The sequence below is a fragment of the Sceloporus undulatus genome, chromosome 3 (assembly GCF_019175285.1).
Source record: "Sceloporus undulatus isolate JIND9_A2432 ecotype Alabama chromosome 3, SceUnd_v1.1, whole genome shotgun sequence".
NCBI lineage: Eukaryota > Metazoa > Chordata > Lepidosauria > Squamata > Phrynosomatidae > Sceloporus > Sceloporus undulatus.
This window is the reverse complement of record NC_056524.1, coordinates 119,273,809-119,296,841: the sequence shown is the minus strand read 5'-3', so window position 1 is coordinate 119,296,841 and position 23,033 is coordinate 119,273,809.

The following is a 23,033-nucleotide window of genomic DNA, read 5'->3' as shown; positions in this document are numbered from 1 at the left end:
TAATGCCTATTATTATTATTATTATTATTATTATTATTATTATTATTATTATTATTATTCACTAATAGGTCCTTGGGAGAAATTTTGCACAAAAGTGTTGAATGATATTGGTATATACAAGATCAGAATAGTACAATAACAAAATATGACAACAGTTGGAACACAGTAGATTATCCAGTGATATCACAGTGATTCCCAGATTCTTCCACTGGATCTGAATCACTGATTGTTCAAAACTCCAGTTAATAATATCTGATAGATGGGGAAAATGAAAAACAGTGTCAATTTTACAGCCTTCCTCTGCAACATGTTGCTCTCAATATGAACTGGCCTACAATTTCTATCATTCCTCTTATGAAGAAAGTATCGAAACCTTGAAACAGCTGCATCACCATGCTAACTGGTTAGGGCTACAGAAGCTGCATCTGCACTGCAGAAATAGTCCAGACTGATACCACTTTAATTACCATGGCTCAATGCTATGGAATTCTGGGAATTATACTTTATTGTGGCACTATACTTCTCTAACAGAGAAGGCAAAAAGTTTCACAAAACTACAATTCCCATGGCAGATAAGGTAGTGTCAGTCTGGACTATTTTTACAATATGGATGCAGCCATTGAGTTGTAGGCTAAAACATCTGGTTCAGGGTTTATTTGCTGAAAGATCAGAGTATTTCTAATGTTAAATAATTCATTTAAAGATATTTTAATTTGATATTTTACTGAAAAAATAGATAAATGGTTTAAATTAGAGAAAGTGGTCAAATAGCGATGGCATCTTTAAGGAATTGTTGAAATTCTTCTATAAATAACCCTGTCTACCTTTTGTCAGAGAAGGAAGACAACTTAAAAAATAATAACAAAATAAAATCCAACCCTCTTTGCCTGCAGTTCAGATGAAAACAGAGCAGTGTTCTGCTCTGAGATATTAATATTATGCTGTGCAAACTCTTCATCCCATTATCTGTTTTCTCAATTTATTTATCAGACAAATATTGAGCCATTTCTAATGTATTCATTTTTATAATAACTAGGGCATATGGAATTTACAATATGACTGTAGCACTACAAGATTTCAGCTCAATCCCTTTACAATGTAACTGCAAATTTTTAGATTACCTATATAGGTATCTGAAGAATGTGGCCTCACTATTTGGATGCATTTTATATTACAGGCAGGTGATTAGAAGCATTATTTATTTATTTATATCCCACCCTTTCCCCAAAACTGGGACTCAGAACAACTCACAACAATACAATTGAAAACATACCAAAAATTGCTAGTGTGAAATAGACCAGCAGGAAGGGGCGGCTTGAAGCTGCCCCTTCTGAAGACGGATTGGGGTCATGGTGAACACATACTGTGGCCCCAATCTGCCTTGAAGCCACTTGAAAAAGAAGCGGCAAAGAGCCGCTCCCTTTTCAGCCAGCAAAAAGATAGCTTTGCCACCTGCACCACGGCTGGAAGCCAGCGTCAAGCTGCTCTGATGGAATGTGGTGTCTAAACGCCTTGCCACCGGAGTTCCATGTGTGACGTTATTCCAGATGTTATTGCAGGGTGTGGCATCTAAATAACACACACCAATGACACCCTGAAGTGGGCGTATTTAAGCCATCTGTTCTGGCCCTAATAAGTAACGATTTTAGCTACTTTAGCTATCATTTTAGCTACTTGGGGAGGGTTTTGCTACTGTAACAATAACTAATGACTTTTTAAAAGTAGTTTGCCAAAGTTTTGGGTTATCTCTAAATAAGGTGCATTGAGCTCAATGGAATTTACTTGTAGGTGAGTGTTTATACGTTTGTAACCTAGGAGTGATGGGAAAAGACTTGCTAGATAAAGAGAATTTAAAAAAAAATATCACATATGTGAAGCCATTTAGACCTTTAAATGTGAACCTTCTTTTGTATTTGTGAAGTAAAGGGTATCAAGTGGCTCAATTTGTATGGCTAGGCTGGTAGGAACATTGTCGTATCACAGGAAATTATCAGACAGGAGCAAAGCACTATTCGCACTATTGAGGGGAAGATTATCACACCCTCGCATACTATAACTGTCATCTTCTGGCCTGCGAGGGAGTTGACCAGGCAAGCCCAGCTCCATCAGGGCTACCCTGAAGGAAGAGACTCCTCCCTCCATAACTGTCATCTTCTGGCCTGCGAGGGAGTGAACAGGCTGGCCCAGCTCCATCAGGGCTAGCTTGAAGGAAGAGACTCCTCCCTCCATAACAGTCATCTTCTGGCCTGCAAGGGAGTGACCAGGCAGGCCCAGCTCCATCAGGGCTACCCTGAAGGAAGAGACTCCTCCCTCCATAACTGTCATCTTCCGGCCTGCGAGGGCGTGACCAGGCAGGCTAGCTCCAACAGGGCTAGCCTGAAGAAAGAGGCTCCTCCCTTCATAACTGTCATCTTCTGGCCTGTGAGGGAGTGAACAGGCAGGCCCAGCTCCATCAGGACTAGCCTGAAGAAGAAGATCCCTCCCTCCAGTCTATCTGCCTTGGTCCAGGCCTCAGAGGGAGGGAAGAACCACTGGACCTCATCTCCTTTCCCACCACGATTCCCTTCTCCTTTTGTGTTGTGTCTTTTAGATTGTAAGCCTGAGGGCAGGGAACCATCTAATTAAAAATAATTGTAAGTCGCTCTGATAGCCTTTATAAATAAATAAATAAACAAACAAACAAATAAAATCTTCCCCCCCAATCGTGCAAATACCACAGGTTAAAGAAGGGAGCAATCTGCTTTGCTCCTTTGTCTGATAATTTCAATAGTTGTGAATTCACCTGTCCAAGAATGACAATATTTATTTATTTATTGAATAGCAGGGTAGTCAAAAATGTTTAATACAGGACTGGATATCCTGTCATTCCTCCTGTGAGGTCAAGGTAATATTCCTCTTCCAATTTTATACTCACAATAGCAAAGCTGTGAGGAAGGTCAGCCTGACTGAAAATAACTAGTTGAAGATCACACTCACAGCTCAGTGATGACTTGATTCTGATTCTCAACCCTGAAATTACTACACTGTATGTATCTAAGAAAAGAGAGAAAGCCCAGCAATCATGAATGCAAAAACCCTAGCAACAAATAGGAACACAGCTCAGTAGTATGCAGAAGGTGCATGGTTCAACTTCTTTTCATTTCACAGCTGGTAGGACCCTGGTTGATAGTCTGGAAGACCGCTAGACAACATTGAGCTAGACAGAAAAATAAACTGATGGAGTATTAAATAGTCTTTTCCCCTTCAAACTAGACATCTCAGTGAAACACGCTATGATAGCATAGAAAGCTCCATTTATGCAATCCACATTCATCAACACAGAGGAATCTTCAGTCTGATAACATAAGGAACGGCACCAGACAGCAGCACAGGACTTGCTGAATAAAAATCCTCCTCAGTTTTCTCATATTCTGTTCTCGCCATGAATTTGGGATTTGGTGATACTGGTAATGTGTCATAATACAATGCTCCAGAGACAGATGGGCAAATTGGCTGTGCAAGATTTTTCCTGGTAAAATGATGCACAGAATCTTCAGACAGAGTAAGAAAGTTTCCCAGGTAAAAGAAATAATAGTAAAAATGTTATTCCCCCACTTAACTTTTCATTCTTTCACTCAAATCTTAGATAGGGAGAGTGGGAAGGGAAAAAATGCTCATCCTTTCCTGAGGCTGGCATTAATGCTGCTCCTTTATCCAATCATATAAGAATGATGCAAATTGTATGAGACTGAAAAGGTCACCTCTGCATTGTCTTGTATTTATGTTAGCCCAGTGAGCAGTAAACCTGAGGCAAAGTACACAGAAGCTCATGTCCCTGGTAAAATAGCAAGTAACCTTAGCAAATGAACCACCAAGTATCTTAAGAGTCCATTCTGGAAGTACTTATTGTGCTAACAGCACTACAGCTCAACACCGTTGTATTGTTGATAAGCAACTCATCCTATCTCCATTTTTCCTACCTCACATCACAACTACCACTTCAGAGTTGTTACTTTTTAAAAAAAATCAGTAGTAGAAAGTGTGACCTACTTTTTACTGGAAAATATATTCCATACAATTACAGCAGAACTCACAACAGACTAAAATAACTCTGATATTAAATACTGTACTAGATTAGGTTAAATACCAGGAAAATAGGTCTGTAATAAGTCAGTATTCTAATTCTTGGAATACTGTCTTTTAGAACATTTTAGCTTTAACTATTTCCCCCCACTGTACTGAATAACTAGAGTATAAACTAAAACAAACCTAAACACATTTCTAGTACTGTTTTGCAGTTTTATACCAAAGGTACAATCGGCCCTCCATGTCTACAGAGTCTGTATCCACAGATTCAACTCTCCACAGCTTGAAAATATTCATTTAAAAAATCCCAAAAAGCAAGTCTCAGTGTCAGTCAAGATTCTCAGTGATGGGAACAAGCACAAAGACAATGGTCTAAAATTTGGGTAAAACCTAGGGGCTTTCTTCACTGGCATTTGGGACGTCCGGAGGACGTCCCATTTTAAAAAAGGGGCATCTCTTATAGACGCCCCTGGGCCTAGTACGGACTCCGTCCGTACAAGATGGCGCCGGCCCTTCTACAAGGCCGGCGCCATCTTTGCGTATCGGACGCTGAGCGTCCGTATGGGTCGTGTCCTTTGTGACGTAGCGAGTGCGCCCCTGGCGCCTCACTACGTCGCAAACGCGACTCGAAAAGAAGCTCCATTTTGGAGCTTCTTTTTCAGTTCGCAAGGGAGCCGCGCCGTGTGGAGGCTCCGGCTCCCCCGCGGACTAGCCGACGGCGGCGGCAGAGCGCCGCAAAGTGGCGGTATGTACCCCGCCCTAGTTAATATGACAATGTAGACCTAGGGAGAAAAAGAAATGATCAGGCAGGTGGCAAAATGTGCCAGATAACTGCAGGAATTGCTATAATTTCCAACAAACAAACAAACAAAAACTAACATGAAACATGGCCTTACCAACAGCACACATCTCCTGTGTGGAGTTTTTCTGGACCATGTGTTGCTGCTCACTATCAGAGGCTCAAGAGTTACAACCTGGCATTTCACTCCCTCATTAGTGCCAGCAAATTACATGACTTCCAGGGCTTGTAGAGACTATGTCACACTTTAATAATCTTTGGAAATCTGCTAAATATTTGGCAGACTTCATCATGTATCTGCACTTTGAAACTAACAGGGATGCTGTTTTGTTCTGCTGAGTAGGAAAGATTAATTAAAACAATTTCTTCCCACTGTGAGCAAGTGCTCAAAGGTTGTATGACTTTCAATGAGTATTAGAAAGTCAGGATGTACACTGCTGAAAAACAATTTTTAATGTAGGTTTTTGTACAGAAAACATGTTTTGTTTTTTAGTAGAATGCATTTCCAGTAGTTGGAGACCAGGGAAATCTAAACCAAACCAAACCAGACCAAAATCTGGCAGAGCAAATCCTGTCACTTGCCTGTTAATGGGCCTATACACTTGCCTGTCAATGGGCCTGTTAATGAGCCAGGATTCAGCGTCCGCATGCTAGATGCTCTAGCCTTGCCCCCAGGGTGCCCTTTTTGTGTGCGCCAGTCTACACGAGGCACGCCATCATAAAGCCATGCCACCTCTGCTATTTTTGCAGCTCCTTTTTGTGTTCTCCAGAGGCCGGATCAGGGCTGTGGCGTGTGGTTGCCATAGCCCTAATTCAACCAGTAAACGGGCGGCTACATGCCACCCATCTGTACAGCCCCAAAGTTGAACTTAAAACACAGATCATACATATCAAAAGATATACCACACTAAACAATGACTATAGTGAGAGGTATTTTTTAACTTGCTCTAGAAACTGTTGCAATAAGTAATAAAAAAATTCTCGTTTTGTGGTCAAGGTTATAAAGTTCACTCTGGGCAGGGTTTTATGTTTCAGCATGAAATAGATGAGTGCAACATTGCAATATTGGGTAGTACTCTATTGCTATGTTACTATGTCTATGATTATAAATGGCATTTAAGCATATTTCACAAGAGGTTTGTAATGGCAGGTCAAAACTCAGTTCACGTTAAGGCCATAAAAATAATAATGAAATGACAGTCAGAAAATATTCTTTGAAAATGGGCTGTACTTCCAATTAAACCCAGATTATGAGAGTCTCCCAAAGCAATTTGCCTTTGTATTGCAGAAACACCATTAACAGTTCATCATTTCTTCACTTTATTTTTTATTTCTATTCTTTATCTAGGGACCGCTTTCTGTACTGTCTCTGGAATGTGTACATTTGGAAATGACATTAATCCGCATCCATCCTTTAGCAACTGAAAACTATTTCAAAAACAAAAACACTCTGAGAGGTGTGACTTTGGATGAACTGTCATCAAGAAAAAAAGTTTGCATTCCAGTAGTGAGATTTGTTTAACCCAGACCTGTTGAAGCTGAAGCTGAATTCAGACAAATCAGCAGCTATGCCTCATTTGGTTTAAAAGCATTTCTACATAGGCTATTCCACAAGGCAACCCTAACCTTCTTATTATACAAAACTTTCCCATTTACTTCACACCACCATCAACCAAAAGAAAAACTACCCCTTCATATGCTGAGAGAAGCTGCATTTACTTTGGCATATGAGCAGCTTTCATGTGGTGTATGATGTGTCTGACTCGGCCAGAAAGGCACAGTTTGAGCAGCTGGGGGAAAAATGTCTAAAAGTGATTTTAATCTATGCCCCATCTTGACTGGTGAGTCATACCTTATAATGGAGCCTGTATACAACAGAGATCAAGTTAAACATGGGTGAGAATTGTGTTTGATTCATTTTTAATAAGAAATTATACAATTGTACACCTTAAAGGGAAGGAACCAGAGGAGAGGGAATCAAAATAAAGCTCAGGCTGCAGGCTTTGAATGCGTTACTCTTAAACTCTGGATTTCAGTCTTTCTGTACAAGAGATCTTATTAGTTCTCAAAGAAGGCAATGAGTAATTTTACCTACTTGTCTTCACTCTGTCTGTTGCTGTTGTAGAACTGGATGAGGAAGAGCTGCTGGCCGCCTAGGGATTAGACTTTCTTTCCTGGCAGGTCAGCAAAACTACCATACCCAGAAATTCATTTCACCTTTCCACCATTGCACTGTAACACCCCCTCTGATGTGCAATCTCCCCATACTCTCCTAATGATGTCCCTAGTCTACTGAGAAATACATTTTGTTCTTTTTTATAATAATTTCCCCAATTTTTTCAAAATAGTTCAGGTTTTTTTTTGGGGGGGGTTGTTGTACAAACAAGTTCTTCTTCTTCTTCTTCTTCTTCTTCTTCTTCGTTGTTGTCGTTATCATTTCAGTGTCCCTCCTATTGCAGTAAACCTGGCCTTACCAAACATCATTCTGAGTTCATTTCTGAGAGCAGGGGCAGACTGGCCATTGATCTCCATTGCCTGAAAGGAAATTTATATCCTGATATATGATGATGAGAGCCTATTTGTTAATGTATTTCTAACTATTACAAATCAGCTACTTTTCATTTCACTATGTTGGCCACCCGCATTATACTGAAGTCATCTCAGCTCAAATTTATAGCTATAGGGCTGATTACAACACCATTAATTTTGTCATGTAGTAGAAGCTAGTGAGAATCTGTTAGGGATGTAAGTTGTCACTTGTCTCACTCTGACAAGTCAAGATGAAAAACGTCCAAAATTTTCTCCTCTTTTAAGAGGATTTTGGGATGAGGTTGTCTTGATGAATACTAGCACATTTAGAATATTGATTTTTGCACTTTTGTTCAGTTACACAAAACTATGATAGTTTATTTCTTGGTGTAGGAATTTAAAAACAAACAAACAAATAACAACACTTTAATGAGATACTGAAGAAATTGAAAGGTAATCTATTTCACATCAGATTTTGAAATTCCAATAAAGCAAAGTCACATATGATTAGATGGGGGAGGCCTTATAGAAGCTGTGTACAGGCATATGGCATTTTCACAGAAAGTTGGGTAAATGCGTCTACAAAATGTCATTCTGCCTTTGATACATCTGAGAAGAATTTCAATCCTGAGTGATTTGACTAAGATCAATAAGTCTTCCATACATCTCATTATCATTAAGGGGCTGAACAGATAGGTCAGGATAGCATAGGCTCAGCCTGGGGCACCTGGTTGCACTAAAATGGCCAGACACTTTGTTTCCACATCAGGTCTGATGATTATGGTGGGGCTTCTCATTCAGAGCCTCAAGTAATGGCTGTTTACCCTGAGATCAGGCTGGATCCATGGCTGGTCTTCCAGGATGAGGTCCAATTTTGACTGTGGAGTTTTGGCCTGCATCATTTAAACTAGACAATGACAGGCTGTGGCAGGGAGTCAGTTCACATGGACAACCCCTAAGTTAATCTTTCCTCTGTCCCTTCCTTTTTTCTCACTGAGATATCTTCCCTGGCCAACTGTGAAGTTTACATGCACATGCAAACAGTAATCTGGAACACAATGTTGTGCAAGATTATCAGTGGAACTTTATTACGCACTGGAATCTATAACAACCATATTTCTAAGCCAAGGCTAAGCAATAATGCCTGTATGTCACTTCAATGAAGCTTGTAATGTGGAAATAAAATGATAGAGGGAAAAGAAGAAAGGGGATCCTGTACTAAGTAAGGCTGGAGGAAAGGGAAATAGAATCAAGGTAAGCAACCCAGGAGTAGGGGTTGAAGGAAATGGAAGCGTGAGTGAGAAAGGACCTGGAAGAAGGAAAGAGAGCTGCAGAAGCTCTAAGAAAAGAATATTCCAGAAGAGTCCTGTTAATGAGACATCACTGGGTAGCTGAACCTATTGCCACAATTGTGCTATTCTTCAGTGGATGAGTGTCTCCTCATCGGAAATTTAAAGATATGCCAAATAATAGGACTATAGCTTGTGTTTCTGCTCATTTCATGTGCATGTGCTGTGTGAATTTGGCTGAACATTTAATGCCATTCCTGTTTCCTTCCTCATTTTGAAATAACATTTAGCCAGGACAATATTCATAGGGGCAGGATCTAGGGATAAATATCAGTAAAAAGTGGTTGTTTGAACCTCAATCATAAAGAGGTAAAATGCAAGAAGCAGGAGGGCTGAACACCTTATAGTATGCTCAGGGCAATGGAAATGTATTTCAATAATGTTCCTTTGGATTTCTATGTACACAAATATGTGCTACAACTCTGGAGACTAGAGTTTGATTCTATGCCTAAGTGGCCTTGGGTGAGTCAAATAATTAAATTAAATAAATTATATATTACATACTCTTAGCCCCAGAAAAACCTCATGATAGGTTTGTCTTAGGATCACCATAAGTCTTGAACAACATAGAATAATTATCTATTATCCAACATATGTTTGCTATATGATCCCTAGTGTTTCTTCTTTTCCTGAACCCTACATGGCTATCTGGCAATTGGGAGAAAGGCAAGATACAAAACAAATAAATGAAATGAAACATTGATCATTATCTTTTAAAAGGTCCATTATGGTATACAAAATATAAACAGGAAAAGCTGCCAAATATCCCAGGACCACAGAAAGTGATAGAAGAGGAGGAGATGTTGCAGCAGAGGAAATGGGGGTGCGGATGCTATTACCAGATAGCCTGAGAAGCAGCAAATGTTATGTGTGTCTCTCTCTAGCAATAAAGCTTCCTCATTGGCTCAAAAGTTACCTGAGAGCTGGAGTGTGCAACTGTGTGTGTGTGTGTGTGTGTGTGCATGTAGGGCAGCCTTATCTCCTGACAGATATAGGAATTGTTTCCACAATGTCCCATTGTTTCCACAATATTCAATTTAAAAAAAATCCCTATGTTGATATAAAGTGAGACTTCCACTGGTATAAGTCACCAACAGGATCCCTGATAAAGTTTATAAGGTGCAGGGAACAGTTCTGTGGACAAACCAGTAAGGAAATATTGCTTCCCCCCCCCCCCTGTACCAATGAGAGCTTGAACATTTATATGAAACATGACTATATCAAACTATTTCATTTTAATTTTATTTTCCAGTTTTATCCAGATGTATTACTGCCCCCCATTTAAAAAGTTAATTAACATTAAAAGAAATCAAGATTAAAAAGCAATTAATGGCAAATTTTGTTCCTTACATATCCAGCAGTAGTTGACATGAATCATAGATCCATTGTTGCCAATACACCTGGGTAAACCTGTTTCTCAAAAATAATGCAGGTTCTCCAGATGACAGGTACTCTGTTCTTGAAATGAATCTGTGCTGTCACCTTTTGCTCCAGTGGCTTGGGGTCTTGTAGCCTTTTCTGTCAGCTGTCAGAAATGCCAGAGTAATCATGTCTGGGAAGGTAAAAGTGAAACCTTCCACTAACAGAGTGGTGCACTTAGCTGTGGCAGAGATTATTTTTGTGATAAAGAAAAATCTGTGGCAGCTCCTCAAATGAGTAATCTTCTTAAACACTCAGTCTGTAAGAAATCTGATGAAAGAGAGATTGCTTAGATTTTTTTCATGGGATAAATCTACTTTAGAGGCTCTTTTCAAGTGACTGCCTTGCTAAAAACTTTCCCCTTTCAACCTAGAAGTGGATGTTCCTGCATGGAGAATTGCTAAGGTTATCAGGAGCTACCTATGGTGGTGATGGGGGACTACAATAGAGCTGTATTGTATGTTGCAGCAGTGGGTTTTTCCAGCATGTTTTATAATCTTGTGCAATACATCCTTGGCTTTTGCTGGATGCCATCACCTCCATGTTCTGATATGTCTTGTACTTAAAATAAACCCACTAAAGGTCACATATAAAAACATAGCTGTCGGTGCATAGGACAAGAGAAAATGGACTGGATTTTAGAAGGAGGAGGAGGAGGAGGAGGAGGGCGACAAATATCTCAGATTCACAACACATTTACTTTTTAAACTTTCAAAACAACAACAACAACAACAACAACAATAATAATAATAATAATAATAAATTTTATTTATATACCACCTTTCCAAAGGATCATGGTGGTTTACAAAATTACATAAACAAATACATAAAATACATAACTGATTTACATAAGCAAATAAATAAAATACCTAAACAATGCTTAATGTATACAAACTAAAATTCCATCCCTCCATCTCTTAACTAAAATACAAGCATCATTAAACATTAAACATTAAAAGAAATAGAGGTGTTTTCCTCTCTCTTGGTCTGGTCTCTTCTGCCTGCTGTGTTTTTAAAGCAGAGCAGAAAGGAGGGCCGATAGATTGCTAGTCTCCAGGAGCCTTCAGGCCTCAGCTTCTAGGTGATTTTAATGCAACTTTACATTATATAACACACTGAAACTGATTTATAGAACAACCATTTGAAGATCTTCCTTCTCCAAATAATTTTTGTAATACTGCAATTACTTACAATGCAAAAACATTTCTGCTACTTAAGAAACAGCTTGGTAATTGCAAGGGTATAAGATGAATGGCAATGGAAAAGGAACACAACACTGGTGTGAAAATAGGGGGAAGTTTAGATTGATTCATTAAAACAACAAATAGTTTTCTGGATTCTTTCTTATTGCTCATGTAAATCAGAAATAGTTACTGTTTGATCTTGTCTTTCAGCTCTTGCTGAAATAAATTTCAAGAGTTCTGAGATTTTCAGTTCAAATCTTCATTCTGTCTAAAAATAATCTTAAATCTATTTGAGAGAAAAAGAAAGGTTTTCTTAATTCCCTTCTGTCTAATTATTGCTCATTTCCTTAGTTTCTGTCTTTCGAAATGTCTGTAGCTGATAGTTTTCTCTTAATGCTTAGATAATACTTCCACTAAATCAATTTGCTGGTCTTTTTTTCAGCCTTATCTTACTCAGCTGAAACTAGTCTTCTCCTTTACTAATGTCCTTGCATGTCTGTCTCTCTCTGTTTTCCTTTTTGTCTAAATATTTAGCTCATTAAACCTGTGGACTGGTCCTCAATCATTTTGAAACCACTGTAGGTTGCCAAAACATTGCATTATACTAAATATTTGAAAAATAATCTTAATACATTTATAATTAAATTCCATTGATATCATCAAGGGGGTAGCCTAAATTGTTTAAGATATGAAAGCCAGATAAGTTAGAGCTCATTTTTTCCTGTCTGGCTTTGATATCACAGGACACGACTGAACAGGAATTTAAGACACAATTTATATCTTTTTAGGAAGAAACGTAAACCTGCTTTTTAACACAGTAAAAACAAATATCCATCAATATACACAGAAGCCCTTGATACATGTGGTCCATGTTCAGAGATGAATTAATCATAGGGTTATGCATGCTGAAGGATATTATCTTGAACAAGCTGGGCCCTCTGCTGGATCTCCTTGAATGTGCCTCTGGCTGGTTCATGGTACTCCTCTTCTGAGGCTGCTTTATGTTACCTATCACCTGGAACATAGTGGTTGTTTATTCATCACATCAAAGGAAAGTGGACCTTATTGTAGGATTTTTTTTTTTTTAAGGTAAGGGGAAAGGAGAGCCTCTGGCGAAGCAACAACCCTGTGATCTAGATGAAGATGTTCCTGAGAAATGTCACCAACCTTATCATATCCACTCTGTTTTTCCTTTCCTAGCAATTTCTCATATATTTTGCATCAGGCAGAAACTGAAATTTGTAATTTTGCCTAAAGCAAAACTTGGAGAAGTTGTATTTTTTATACTTGAACATGGTTTTGCCATAGGCTGTAGTATTACTAGGAGCTTCAATGTTCTGCGTCCCTGGCACACAGAGACAGACATAAATAATAGCACTACTAAATAATATTAGTATATGCAAGGTTGAGAACAATTAATAGGATCCCTTTTAAATTTCATGGAAAAGCCATCTGACTGATATCTCATTGAAATTACAACAAATAAAATAAAATCATTTGTTTTATTTTATTTAAAAATCACCTCCTGATTATCCTCAGTCTGCAGCTTTTCTTTGGTTACAAATTATTTGCGATGCTTATTAATAGGTGTGACAAAAATGCATAATAGAGGTGAATAAGACTGCTCCCCAAGCTCCTTTACAAATCCACAAAAGTGCAATCTTTCAACTCAAAACAGTGTTTCAAAAATTTAACAATATGTTGGTCCATAAGCTGCCCAAACTGAAATCAAGAGCTCAGACCAATTGACATTCTACTCTGCAAACTGCTACAGATCCATTACTGTCTTCCATTGACCACTGCCAATCATCAAGCATATTCTCAAATTAAATTGAAAGAAATATAAAAGAAAGTGATGACCTCTTCCACAATGGGCAGATCAACATGTTCAGTAGACAGTGGGATAAGTAAGGGCTGGAGAAACCCCAGTCCTCGCTCACTTGGCTCCCAGACTTTGAACCTTGAGGAGTTCAGAGGGGGAGGAAATGGCAGGGATTGTCCATTTTCAAAATTTATTTATTTATTATTACATTTATTTGTATCCTGTTCTTTTCCCAGAAGTGAAACTTGGAGTGGCTTCACAACATTAAAAAACAGTACAATTAAAAACATAGAAAAAAGTACATTAAAAGAGGAATTAAATTATTACAATATTAAAACAGATAGTTATTAAAAGAATAAAACACATTTTAAAAAAGATAAAACTATATATATATATATATATATATAGTTGTCTTTATAACAATTCCTTAAAAGGCTGTGTGAACAGGTGGGTCTTAACCTGCTGGTGGAAGGCCATCAAGGAAGGAGCCATTCTGATCTCCCTGGGCAGGGAGTTCCAGTCTAGGGGAAGCCACTGAGAAGGACTTCTCTCACATCCCCACCAACTGTGTTTGCATTCGAACTGGCTCCCCATTGCCCCCAAATAGCATGCCATTGCCCGAATTTGCATGTGGTTCTATCCCGCAATAACGTGAAACCCCATGATTGCGCTCGGATTGACTTCCCATTGCCCGAATTTGTGTGTAGTGGGTTATCACACAATAACGTTAAACCCCATGATTGTGTTGAGATTGCCATTGGATTATACTTCCAATTTCCCTTGTCTGATAAACTCCCTAGTCACTAACTAGAGAGACTGGTGGAGACCTATAAATCCTTCACATCATGAATTGCAACACCTGGGATGGAGAGTTTGCAGGTGCCCATGAATCCCTGTCTTGGAGGGAATTTCTGCCTTGCCTCCTCTCTCATCTGGTCAGTGGAACAAAGACTGCATTTAAGGCACACGACATGAGTAATAATGCCTGTCTTTTGCAATCCTCTCATGACTTTGCCATTGCTTGTTTTATAGGTCTTGGGTGAGCAGCAGTGAGATGCTGGGTCTAGGGTTTTCCATTAAAAAATGGAATTCTTCCTGAAGGTGGCTGGCATCATTAGCTATTGAAACAGAAGTTACTGTTTTCCAGAATTGTCTGTATATGCTCTCCTTGCTAGCATAAATGGACACATTGGTTGCTGCCACATTGCAGAATTATTGATGTTTGACATGTGGCTCCATCATATGGAATCCTGGGATTTGTAGTCTGTTATGGCACAAGAGCCCTCTGACAGAGAAAACTAGATATCTCACAAAATTATAAATCCCAGAATTCCATTTCTTTGAGTCATGCTAGATAAAGCAGTGTGAAACTGCATTAATTATGCAGTGTAGATGCAGCCTTTATCAGCTTCTTTGCTGGTGGAGGTGGATGGCAAGGTCATTCAGAGTCCTATGAAAAGCAACTTCAGTGTTAATCTTTTCTGCAAAAAGTTTTAGTTGCTTTCCAAGCACTTTGTTTCAGAGTTGTTGGGGTTTTTTTTGGGGGGGGGGGGGGGTGGTACAGTAAAGCTGCCTGTTTCATGTCTGTCCAATTAATTAAAAACATCAAAACATTTTCAGCAAGGAAAGACAAGAGTAAAGCACAAAAATATATTGTAAGCACCAAGCTATTTAAAAGCATAGCTTCCTTGCTCTGTTGCATGTACCAATTTCAGCATTTGCAGAACATAAGCAAGAATCTCTCTTAGCACATTGCCTCAGGCATAAAAAATAAAGACATATATCCTGGCTTGCAGCTTCACAATAATAATGGGATATGCAGTAATTACAGCCAGATCATAGAAATAAGTTTATAAGAGAAGTTTATCATGACCAGCAAGGTTGTAGTCCTTCCCACCATCTCATTTTTGATACTGTGTCTATTATCCATTATTACATCATTATCAGTATTTTAAAGAACATAATGGACAAAGAGATGCCATAAAGATAGTACTATGGTCTAAAGAAATACATTTAAAAAGAAAGATGCCTCAATAGGTCTAGAGATTGCTTTCTGTAATTATATCTGCCATAGTTATGAGTCCTGTCCTCCTGGCTTTCTTTTAATACATGAAGGATAAAAGGCAGACAATGATTTACCAAGTGATTATTTACCAAGTTTTGTACTTTTATCTATTATTCTGTGTTCTTGATTTTATTGTTCTTTCTTTGGTATGCTGTTACCCTCCTCGATCCAATACAGGGAGGGGCGGGATATTAATAATAATAATAATAATTTCTAGTTTTGATCTAGTTTTGAGGTGATTTCCCCATGTTCACCTTCCCACTCTGTCATGGAGTGGTCTCTATAGGGTATTTGGTTGTGATGTTTCTCCTAGGAGAAGGTAATCTAGATTGAATCTAGAAGCTGGCTGTGAGACAGTCTTTGACTGACTCCTATCTGTCAACACAACATTCCTTTCATATGGAATGGGCTTCTGAATGCACATCCCTATCCCAATATTTTAAGTGTAACTGTGGTGAAATTAAGGCAATTGCACATGAAGAAGGGATTTGGGAACAACCATAAAAAAGGTCTGTTCATCTCCTATGAAAGCACTTCTTTTGTATTCACCTGCAGTTTCTTCACCTGGCAAATATGAATCGAGAGAGAAAAAAGAAATCTCACAAATAGGATTCCATATTTGCATAGGCAGACTCTGTAGCCTGCAGTCGGTGTGCCCTGAAGATAAAGGAGGGTTAATTGGCTACTTTATTTGTATAACAGTTCATTTGCATTTGTTCTGTGTTTTAAAGAGATCGATCATAGTTCAAGTCTTTTAGAAGTAATGCTATACAGATAAGACTTTGGGATTTAGATTTGCTTCTGCTGCTTCTGCTTCCAATGCATCTGAAATACTCAGAGAACCATATAGAAATGATAATAATGCAAGCACCAATACAAAAAGTGCCATGTTTCTCTGTATGTCAGTTCTGGCATTAGTGTGTCAGCTGAGAGGTGTATAGTTTGCTATCTTAACTTTTCCTCCTGTATGTTATGTGAAGGTTTCTTTCTTCTCCTCTAGCAATGTCACCTAGCAATGCTTCATCCTTATACACAGAAACAAAACAAAACAAAATCCCTCCTGGCTAGGTGAGATTATGAGTGTTTTGCACTTTTTTTGTCAATTATTTATTTTTATTTTATTTTATTTTTTTAGCCTAAATAACCTGAAGACATGAGATCCTATGTGATCCTGGAAGCTAAGCAAGGTCAGACTGATAACAGTACTTGCAACAATTACTGACCAGGAATACCAGATATTGTCAATAGGTGAGTCCTGTGATAAATAGGAGTCCTTCCCATTACCAGAGCCTTCTTCCCAGATCACAAAGAGTTAAATATGCGAGGAAGCACATTTTCATTTTAATGAATGCCCATTGAGATTCTTCAAGCTGCTTCTGAGCAGAACTTACAAAAAGCCTGAAGCACTATGGGGTCTGTTGGTCTCTGGCTCTCTATGAACAGACCATGAGGGGCTTCTAACAATGGAACATCTGGAGCCAAGAACTGTGCTTTGGGAAGACTAGTGGAGGCTGGACAATGGAGACCAGACTCCCAGATAGCCAAAAACAGCAAGGAATACAAATCCCATCTGATCTGCATGTAGAATTAGGAAAATGTATTAGCTAGTCATGCCAGGATTTCTAATAATTTCTTCTGATTTGAATAGAATTATATAATCTGTCTTTAATTCATAATTTCTTTTCTGTGCCTGAAGAACAAGATGGTTCTTTATGTAAACAGATATCCTGTTGCCATAAGGATTCCTTACTTAGAACAAAACCTTTTTCTTTAAAAGTACTCTGTTTCTCTCACATGCCTCTTTCATGTGCCTTGACATGGCTTAGCTCCCCAGGGTTTGCCAGGGTTGGCAAAGGGAGGGAAACTTCTCTGTAAATAAAGTGCCAGTGGAATCCCAACAACATCCTGCTGTGTTGGCTAAAGGGGGGTTGATTTAAATCAAAGGATAGTGGTGATGAGTTAATTAGAAGAAAGGTGGTTTCAAGGGGTCCTATCCAGCTCAGGCATAATAAATAATAATAAATAAATAAAATCTTTATTTATATCCCGCCCTTCCAAGAAGATCAGGGCGGCTTACAACAATGCAACAAGTGCAAACAAATACAGGTTAAAAACATGAAACAATAACAATACACAGTCTAAAACAATAACAAAGGCCCCGTTAGCCCATCCTCATGGCCACGGAAGAGGAGGGAGGCCCACAGGATATTTAGTCGGGGAATGCCTGCTTATCTGCAAGGAACAAGAGAACCCTCACAGCTCTGTGTGCTATTATTTTTAAAATGAAGGATCTTGTCCTACTTCTTCCCTTGCCCATGCAAAAGCCTAAACATAGGAGAGGCTATCCTAAATGTAGTCTATGTGATTTCAGGCATTTTTTCTCCCTTGCATCAAAATTGCTCCAGCATTATCCTATTGTAGAGGGGAGGTCTATGCATTTAGATTGCTATGTATGGTCTTTTTTCCAGGTACATAGGCAGCATAGAGCACAAACAATTACTGAGCTAGCTTTGCAATGTGCAGTTGTCATGCATGGCTCCATTTCACACTCAACTTGTGAAAGGAGCTGTTTATCTGAAAATATTTTCATTTCAGGGACAAAATCCAAGACAAGGGATCAGGCCCTTGTGATAGTACTGTGGCAGGCCCTTGTAATATTCTTGTGTCACAGAGATGTCTCCTTCTGATGTCACATAAGTGAGGCAGACTAGGACTGTGACCAGACTGCTTCTGGACCAGCTTATTATGGAAATGGAGACCCTGATTAAATTGGCCCAGAATCTGCCTAGTCAAGTAATATGGGAACTCAGGGAGAAAGAAAGCCTACTTATTTTTATGCCCTGGCAGGTGGCAAAATGCTTCCAGCGGCTGCAGGAGTTTTTGCCATTTCCCCTAGGATGTCACACCAAGGCATCATTATCAACAGCAAATCTGACACTTTTTAAAATAGGCCTTTCACTGCTTCTGAGACTACTGGAAAGCTCAAGATCAGATGTGGGCATTTTCTTATAGGAAGCAAACCACTGTCTATAGGCTCATAGTTGTGATATTGACACCACACTTCCTGCCTTATATAAAATGGTACAGTGGACCCTAATGCATACATCCACTGTCTGTCTATCCCTCTTGTTCACTCCTATTTCTTGGTACACTACCATTGTGCAAGCACAACACAAATGTAAACACCATCTGAGTTAGTGTGCATCTAGGAATGGGTGAGACGGGTGCCCAGATCTTGAAGCCAATTCACACTCAGAACTAAATGTCTTTCTTCTTCCATTGTCATTCACCCAGAGGTTTCACTCCCAGGATGGAGAAATATGGCAGATCCTTTCAGTTGTGCCTTGAGATCAAGAAAACCATGCCAGCAAGTATATTCATTCATGTCAATGGTGGAAATCATTCCATGTACAGTAAAGCAAGGCCATTTCAGAGCATGATCAGGGAGACCTTGAAATGAGAAAGGAGAAGATATTGTACGGAAAAAGTTTGAAAGCAGGAACTGCAGACATTTTTTTTAAACAGAAAACTAATAGCTTACAAAGGAATAGCAGTATTTCCTATCAAGCATCAAACAGGGCAATGGCCTATTCACACAATTCTCAATATATCTCTCAGTTTGTGTGCTTACAGGGCAGTGATTTTAAATAGCCAGCTTTGATTTTTGTTAATTGCTGTCAACGTGCAGACAGTAGGGCCTCAAGGATGTTCAAAGTCAGCAAGTGTTCGATCTGAAGCAGTTCCTTTGTGGGTAAGTTTTCCTGGAATTAGTGTTAGCATTAATTGCACCAGACAGCACACACATTTTAAGACAACTCCAGTATGAGCAAACATTGTCTGTTAGCACTTTGTGACCAGGCAGGCACATTCTTAACTCTGACTTCACTTTTGCCTCATTAGGCCTGAAATGGATACATTTTAAGTGACCCACTAATTACAGCAATGCCCTGGAGCAACACTAAAACTCTGCTTTCATCCCAACTACCAAAAAGAAAAGAAAAACCATTTAAGAAATGGACAAATCATAGTTCAACTTACTTCTTCCTTTTGATCTCTGTTAACCAGGAAGTCACAGATTTCTTATAATACCCTAATGAGGAATAACCAAAAAGGATAAAGAAAAAAAAAAAAGAAATCAGTATAATATTCTTGCTTCTCAAACACTGCCAGTTCAAGATTTATGTCTCATTCCCAAATCCAATGTGAACATTTGCACATGCTGATTTGGGGCTTTTGAAGATGCCAAGTATATCAACAGCTATGTGTCATAATAACTAATTGGAACATGCCAATTCAGAGGCAATGTATACCTTTGATATGTTAATACTAAGGACAAATTCAGGAATAACCACCTTCTGTTTCTGAGACTCAAGTCCAAAACACACTACAGAAATAACCCAGCTTGAGACTGTTTTAACTGCCCAGGCTCAATGCTAGGGAATTCTGGGAGTTGTAGTTTTGTGAGACATTAACCTTCTTTGTCAGAGAACTTTGGTGTCACAATAAACTTCAGTTCCTAGGATCCCTTACCACTGAGCCATGGCAGTTAAAGTGGTCTCAAACTAGATTATGTCTGCAGTATAATTCAGTCATCTGAATTAGCATCTGTATGATCAGTTCAGATAGGACAGGAATTATGTCAGTTTTGCCTTCATGAATATTCACAGAAACAGGTAGTCTTACAAGAGAAGGAACTCACTGGATCTCCTTGCTATGGGGTTGTAAAAAATGAGGAGATCCTCTCAGAAGGGAAGAAAGGGATGAGGCACATAAATATTTGTTTATTTTGGTATTACATGCAATTATGAAGAGTTTCAAAATTGTTCTGCTTTTGCCAAGCTTTGCAAGAGTTTTGTACATTTTTTAATTATTCTTGTGCATTTTCTGATATTTTCACAATTTGGAACTTTTTGATGAAAATTTTATTTGCACACAAAATATGATTTTTTTTGCACTGAAAACACAAAGTAAGCCATATTTGTTTTGCAAAGATGACAAGGTTTTGCTTTTGTCTTTGTTGCCCCAAACCAAGTTTTTAACACATTTTCCAAAATGCCAATAAAGGAAAAGAAAAGAATAAAATATTTTTTTAAAAAAATCATTTTTATTGAGTTTTAAATTAGAACATATACATTTTAAAAAAAGCTAGACGGAAAAGAAAAAAGGAGGTGAAGGAAGAAAAAAAAAGAAAAGAAAAGAAAGAAGAGAAAGGAAAAGAAAAACATAAGTAACACTTTTCTGTTTTACATTCATCATTTTGCATCTTATTTACTTCCTAGTTGTACTTCATAATTAATTTCCTTGTAATTTATAAACAGTTATTCTATGTTTGTAATCCATTATGTTTTGGTAAATTATTCCCCCCCCCCCTCAACTTATTGTTTCTTAGCTGGGTTTTTTTTTTCTTTTAGAACTGTTATTCTCATTCTTCTTTTCTATTACTATTTCATAAACAAGAACAAATAATATCTTTACTTATACTATATTACTATTGTTATACTCAAGGACAAAAAAAGGAGGTAGTGGGCAGGGATGACTATTGGATGGGATGGCCCTGGTCCCAGGCATGCCTTTCTGTGCCATCAGGCCTAGGTCCAGGTACCCAGGGTTACAAGGTGGACCAATAGGTCTGCAAATTTCCCAAGTTGACCAATGGGGAAAATCTTCCTGGCCTCCACCTGCCCAAGAAAGTCAGGAAGCAAATCCACCAGAGCTGTTATGTGTATGTTTTCACCTTGTTATGGTTCAAGTGGGAAGAAGCTGGGGCTTTCACTTCCACCATGAAAGGCAAGAAAGATTCCAAGGCCCAACCAGGAGAGCACTCTTTTACCAATTGATTGGAGGGCTACGGTTGTTCTTATGTCCTACCAGGAATGGTCATGGTATCGGATCAACCACATGCTCACGGTTCTCAGGGCCATGTCCATCAGGGGGAAAGCGGCATCCATGGCCTACAACACCATTTGTAAATGTTAAACATGGGTGGGTTATAGACCGCCGCTTTGAGGCAGTCTGCCGCCGCCGCCGCTTGGTCTGCACGGGAGCAGCAGCAGCCACACTGCGCGGCTTCCGTGCGGAGCAAAAAAGAAGCTCCAAAATGGAGCTTCTTTCCACGGCGCACTGATGACGTCGCGAAGCGCCAAGGGTGCATTTGTGACGTCATTAGCGCAGCGCGACGTTTGGATGCTCAGAGTCCGAAACGTCAATATGGCGCCGGCCATGTAGAAGGGCCGGCGCCATATTGTACAGACAGAGTCCATATTAGACCCAGGGGCATTTTTTAAAATGGGACGTCCACAGTGCTGGTGTGTAACCGGCCATGGTGTTGCCATTGCCAGGGCAATTCAACATCCCTTGGTGACAAGGGATGGAAATGTGAATGAGCGATCAACCGGTTACCTGTGTTGCAAGTGGGAGTTTGACCTGTCAGCCCCTTTATCATCTGGATGCTTGGCCATGACCAAGCAAATGTGGTTTATTGATCAATCAGGGATTGATGGATGACAGATCCAGACCTCATGCTTTGGGGCCAACCCTACACTACACTACAGCTGTTTATTTTTTTTCTTCCAATTTGTGCATGGCAAACAGTTCTCTGTTTTAGAATATAGCATACTGGTCTAAATGGTTGTTGGTCAAAGCTACCAAAACATTTCCTAGATTATGTCATTCAAATATGTCCAAATCTCAACTCTTACAATGGGGCTTGCAGAGACAAAGGTCCATGCCACTAGTTACCAAAGCAAACTCTCCCACTAAAAATATTACATAGATGAGTCCATGGCAAACTGATGGGTAAGACCCATATAGATGGGGGATAACGAAAACATGGGAAGTGAGAAGTGGTGTGATGAAGGCCTAGCTTATACCTGGATAAAACTTCTTGCTAATATGTATAATTTATTATTATGTCTTTTGTATGGCTTTGTTTATTCATTCTCAGATACTTTGGGAGATGAGATAGGGAACTAGTTTACTTGCTCCTAACCAGAAAGTGTATGCAGAGCAGAGTAGAGGCTGAGCCCATGAGCCACTACAACTAGAATGGAAGGAGGAAGCTAACTAAGTAGATGTATAGGCCCACTAAAGAGTTTTGTGTTGTTTTTTTCAATTCCAGCAACACATGTATTCATAGAAATATAGCAATCTCCTGCTCTCTTTGCTGAGCTGGCAATATTCTCATAGCTGTCTTTTTTTGCCTTGAGGAGAGCTGGTCATAACTAGAATTTGCACACATGCTTCTTGACTTGAGATCATCCATGAAAACTGGAAATTTAGGTTTGGCAACTTTGTGGACAATACTCTAGAGGTTTTGGTGAGCCTACCATTCAACAAATTAAAGCCCCTTGTCCTTGATACAAGGTGCTTGACATTTCACATGGAAGTTTCTATTAATATCAAATGACATGTCAATTTCAGTTTATAGAAGAATGGAATAAACATGCAGGGGTGTGATAATCTTTCTCCTGATCACGTGATTAACATAGTTTAACAATGCGAGAAAGACACTTGCCTCCTGTCTGATAATCTCCCAAACTGGTGAGGGCTAAAGTAGGATGGCTGCACATTAAGCAGAGGGAGGAGATTATCACATTGAATTTAAAGTGACATATCCCTGATGGGATAAAGTCATGTTTAATTTTAAAAGTGGATGTTATCGTATGCATATGCAGCCAGGTAAATGCAACCCATGTGCAGTCCAGATCCCAGTCATGCTTATCCAATGGCTTTTCAAAAATGGGAGCTTGCCATTTTTGAAAAGCCACTGGATAAGCAGGGCTGGGAGTCAGTCCCCATACAG